This window comes from Lepidochelys olivacea, assembly GCF_965140295.1.
Source record: "Lepidochelys olivacea isolate rLepOli2 genome assembly, chromosome: 4".
NCBI classification, from domain to species: domain Eukaryota; kingdom Metazoa; phylum Chordata; order Testudines; family Cheloniidae; genus Lepidochelys; species Lepidochelys olivacea.
Window position 1 is genome coordinate 62435514 of NC_140414.1, and position 5546 is coordinate 62441059.

Genomic DNA, 5546 nt, shown 5'->3' on the forward strand with positions numbered 1-5546 from the left:
CCTTGAGCAGAGTATTCAGTGACTTAGTCTCTGAGGTTTTGGCTCAGTAACTTTTGTTTCTTACTCGTCTCCCTCTAAGAAGTTGAGATCTATTTAAGGCTATAAAAAAAAGAAAAAAATTAAGGCAGTATTAGCACTGGGTCACAAAAATAGGACAACTACCACACAGCTACTGAACTGAGTACAGTTGGAAGAAAAACCTTTCTTTCCTACATCTTTTAAAAAATATACTAAATGTAAAAAATATCTGCTTACAACAAATGAGCATATATGATAAGCAAATTTTGACTTCAGCATAAAATTGAACTTGAAGGATTGCAGAGAATGAAAAATACACCAATGGAAGATTGTGACTTTGCTGCTCTGTCTAGAGAAGCCCTATGTGCTCTACGGGAGTTTGATTTCTAAAGTGCAATAATGTGGCATATTAATTTGGTCTATGTAGACCATGCTGGTGCTCACTAAATGTACTGACAGCACTATGTTAAAGCACACGAGGGATTCTTTGTGTAGACCATGCTGATGCGCGCTAGACCAATCAATATGCAGCATGTTAGAAATCACAGTCCCATAGGGCATGTAGACAAGCCCTCAATAGTAGGATTGATGCCAACAGCACTAGGGATGTAAAAGGTTAACCAGAAAGTATTAGGCATAATGTTAACCAATCTTAAGCGTTAACACTGGCAGTCCCGTGCTGGCTGGAGCGACCCCAGCGCTGGCTGCCCTGTGCTGGCCGGAGGAGCCCTCATCCCAGCCGTGCCAGAGGGGCCCCAGCCCCTGCCATGCCAGGCCAGCTGGAGCGACCTCAGTTAACTGATATAATTTAATTGTTTAACGGTTAACTTTTTAGACCAACATTTACATCCCTAAACAGCACTGCTTTGCTGAAACCTGGTAGACACTAGGGAACATTTCTTAAAAAATATATATAGTTAGCAATAGAGAGACCCTTAGTGTAGACAAGGTTACAGGGGCTGTAGACTTCAGCTGCAGGAGCCTTGTTTAGAGTATGGCTACTGAAGTTGCCAATACTGGTGTAGAAAATCTCCTTGATGAGCCTATTTTTAAAGTTTTTTGAATAGGTAGGACTAGAAGTCCAGAGCAGATTATGCATCTGGAACAATTTTGTCCATCATAGTTTTCTCACTGTTTCACTTACTCTTTCCTGTTTTTCTGCATTGGATTTGACTTCCCCAAAAGCATTAGCAGGAGTACCTGAGACCCCTCACCTTCACTGTTAATTTGCTAGGCTATGGGTGAAAGTCTGCAGGAGCAGCTCAGCACTATTCCACTTCTGGTGCACATGTGCTCAAGACTGGAATCATTTGGCTAGCAGTGCCAATGAGGTCATGCATGAACCCTGACTATCATCATGCTCCTGTACTGGGGTGGGCACACTACATTCATGGGCCAGATCCAGCCATTTTAAGTCAGCCTGCAAGTTCCTACCAGGGAGTCGGGTCAGGGGCTGCACCATGCAGCTCGGCCCTGTTCTTTCACTCCATTTAAAACATGGGCCAGCTTAAAACGCTCCAGGTCGGGGACCGCCCTGCTCCGGTGCTCCAGCTGGGGCGCTGGGTGGGGGGCCACACCATGTGGCTCTGCCCCACTCTGGCTTTCCAGCTGGGGCACCGGGTCAGGGGCCTCACATCTAGGAGCCAGAGAAGGGATATGCCACTGCTTCTGGGAGCCACTTGAGGTAAGTGCTGCTCAGAACCTCCACGCCTGAGCCTCTCCCCAGCCCCAACCCTCTACCCTAGCCCTAATTCCCCTCCAGCTCTCCAAACCTGTCAATCCCAGCATGAAGCACCCTCCTGCACCTCAAACCTCTCATCCCCATCCCAGAGCCTGCACCCCTGATCCCTCTCTGTCCCAGCCCAGAGCCCCCTCCTACATCCCAAACGCCTCATCCCCAGAGCCCTCACCCCCAACTGCACCCCAACCCCAATTTTGTGAGTGTTAATGGCCTGCCATACAATTTCTATTTGCCGATGTGGCTCTTGGGCCAAACTGTTCCTCAATTCCTTCTTACTGCCTGTAGTGGCAGGGCAGAACACCAGCAGTGTCTACAGCTTGAAGCACTTCCCCAAAAATCTCTGGCTACAGGTCAAAAGGGATAGCAATACTGAGTAGTTAGCCATCCTTGGGGATCTTCTGGGCTGTTTCCACTAGGAGGAGAAACTGATGATGGAGTCAGGTATTTTCTTTGATGCAGTTCTCTTTTCATGAGGAGGACTTTGGATGTTCTTTGTAAACAAACAGGAGACTTTTTTTTTGCTCATTGTTCCAAGACACTTTCCAGCTAGAAGACTGCACAAAAGCTCTTAGCTTTTTCACAATACACAGTCATACTAGATGTGCTCCTGTGACCCTGGTGCTTCCTTGCTGCCTTCTGTGTTTTTCTCAGCTGCTTTTTACACACATCCCCACAATTCCATCCAGCAATACCCAGCACTTAGTTTGCATTCAATCCCCACGGAAACTTCCACCCACATAGCTTAGATGCCTGACTAGCCTTGCATGTGGCATGTGTGTTTCAGGCAGTGGCTCCTATTGTTTTAGCTATTTTCTTCCATAAAGCAGAGGTGGGTAACATATGGCCCATGGGCTATATCTAGCCCATTGCTTAATTTCATTTGGCCTGTAGGTTCCCAACCCCTGCCCCATGGAATGTTTTATATTTCCCTCTCTCCAAAAAAAACCAAACAAACCTAAATTAAGTTGCTTTTTATTTGTGTGGAGCCTGTGATTTGATTTTTTCTGTGGGCCAATGGCCTCTGATAGAAAAAAGGTTCTCCACCTCTGCCATAAAGGATCTTAATTTCTTATATTTATCCTGAATGAAGGGTGGCTGTTACACTCACAAGCTTCATTCAACCCCCAGCATTATAGTACATGAGATATGTTAGGCTTGGTAGTGTAGAGTGTGTGCGCCAACCAGCATTTAGATTTTTTTTTTTTTATTTCTTTGCTCCAGAAGAAACTTTTCCCTTATAGTAGGACTCAGTTAAAACTTAAGTATCCCAGCTTTAAAAACTGGCTTTACTGTGAAATAACTATGCTGCTTAAAGATTGCCACAAGATTTTTTTTCTTGGGTAAGGGACATATAACTGAAAATCTTTCAAAAAGGACACAGAAGGCTAGTGGCACTCACCTCAAATTTTTCTTCTACATCATTGAGGTTTGTCTCATACCTGGCAAACAAGCCATTCTCTCTCCATTTTGAACGCTCTGGGTCCAAGAGTGCTCTAGTGAAATGTGGCTCCTTTCTCCAAGATGACCCTGGCAAGATAGCCAGGTCCTATTCTAAACCATAAGAGTGGCAGCAAGGAACGTTGTTCCTCCCCCCACAGATGCAAGCTTGAAGAGGCTATGGTCACACCTCACCCCAGTGTAAGGGGACTTTTTGACCTGGAGTGAGTACCACTGGAGTCCTAAAAAAGACCAGTATTAGACTGTAGGCACTGTCTCAGGAAAGGACACTAGCTGCCCCTAATACTGACTCTGTGAGGCTGGCAACTCACTCAATACCAATTGCATTAGTAACACTGACTGGTGCTGCCAACCCCTACTCTGCTTCTCACTTCACCATCCTCTTATTATAAAATCATCCATGGCACTGGAGGATCTCCAAGTGTCTGCTGAACATTTCCTAGGAGTTCATTGTATTAGATGTGCAAATGTTTATGTACTGTGGAAATGTGTGTAACATTTCTCAGGAGACCTGACTAATGTAAACCTTGGGAAATGAGCTTCAAAAACAATGTGCTAGACACTGGGATTCTTAAGAAATACTTGGGTGGTGGGGAAGGCAACTTCTCATCTCCAGATCATATAGTTGCACCCTGAGAGTTTTTGTGCTTCAAGAGGTGGAATCAATTCTATGTCTTGGAGCAGGGAAGAAGTTCCTCTGCAGTACAGAGGGAAGGGGGCTTTATTCCAATTATTTTCTAATTCTGAAGAAATAATGGGTATGGTACCTGATTATGGACTTGAAGGCGAGTCAGTGCCTTCTGTCATGGTCCTGGGATAGACTACCTTGCTGAGACCTCTTTGCCATTCCATCAAGGGGCAAGCTGTTGCCTCCACTTCTCTTTGAAATGCAGTCCCACGGTCCAACCACCCCCTGGCTGGGTCCTTTGACTGCATCCCTCTGGTAGCCAGCCATCATATCTAGCAGGCCCAACGGACTTGTCACCTGCAACAGTTCTCCATTGGGAATCTGTGGACAGAGAGAATATGCAGCGACGCAGAAGCCAAAATGGGATGGCAGTGACTTGGCCAGACTTTTCTTCCACACACCAAGGAGAGCCTTGAACAGTGTTAAAGTCGCAAAGAGTCTTGTGGCACCTTATAAACCAACAGATGTACTGGAGCATAAGCTTTCGTGGGTGAATACCCACTTTGTTGGATGCATGTAGTGGAAATTTCCAGAGGCAGGTATAAATATGCAAGCAAGCTGACACTATGTGCTGACACTATTGGCACAGGTGAAAATCAAACTATAACTGTATCCTTCCCTTGCACAAGAGGAAAGAAGACATCAAGGCAGACTAAGCACTGCAACTTAATCTGTCCATAAAAACTCACTCTCAGACTTCTTTGCTCGGTCGGAATAGCCAGGCTTTGGCAGAGAATTCAGATTTACCTTTAATAAAAGCAGTGTTTTATTGTGCAAAAGCTGCTATTTGTATGGAATGGCTCAGAGCTTGAAGAACTATATCTGGAGCTCTTTCTACTACATAAAAAATGCACTCTTCCCTTTCTTTAAGGTCCACAGTCTGTTTAGAGCAGGAAACAAAGAAATAGTGACAATAGGTTTCGTTTTAGAATCTTAATGTGGAAAAACTGTCTTGGTCTTTGCTTTCTTGCCATCGAATTTGAGAAGACAGCTTATTTTTCTTTCCTACCCTATTTTTTGCCTTTGTTTTTGAAATTTTCTAATTCCCTTCAATTGTACCTCAACTTCTTAATCTTTGCCATGTAACAAAGTTAACATTTCTCAAACTGTAGCTAGTGCATGCGCCTCTTACACAGTAGTGAAGCATTTGTCAAGCGGTGCATTCCAGTGCAGGACTTAAGAGTTTGTAAAACTCTTTTCTAAGCAGCAAAATAACCTCATACAAGAGCACCCACCACCACAGAATCTGAGTATATTGAACATTTAACAATCTTGATGAACTTGGTAGGTAGGGAACTAGTATCCCCATTTTCCAGATGGGTAAAGTGAGACAGAATAAGTGACTCAAAGTTCACAATAGTACAGTTCCTGGTTCATCTAAACTTCCCGAGTCTTGCTTTCTTAACCACATGACTATCCTTCTACCCTGCACAACAGCTTCATGACTTTGACAAGTGTTTCTTAAGAGTAAGTTCAACTGTGAATAAACTTGTGCTGCTGCAATTGTAGGGGTAGTGCAGACTCAGGAGGACAAAACCCAGGGGGCCTGGAGGCAGTGAGAAATAAATGTATACATAGTAAGATCTACAACTGGATGGGTGTGTGGGGGGGGAGAGTTTAAGAGAAGGGAACATAACCATG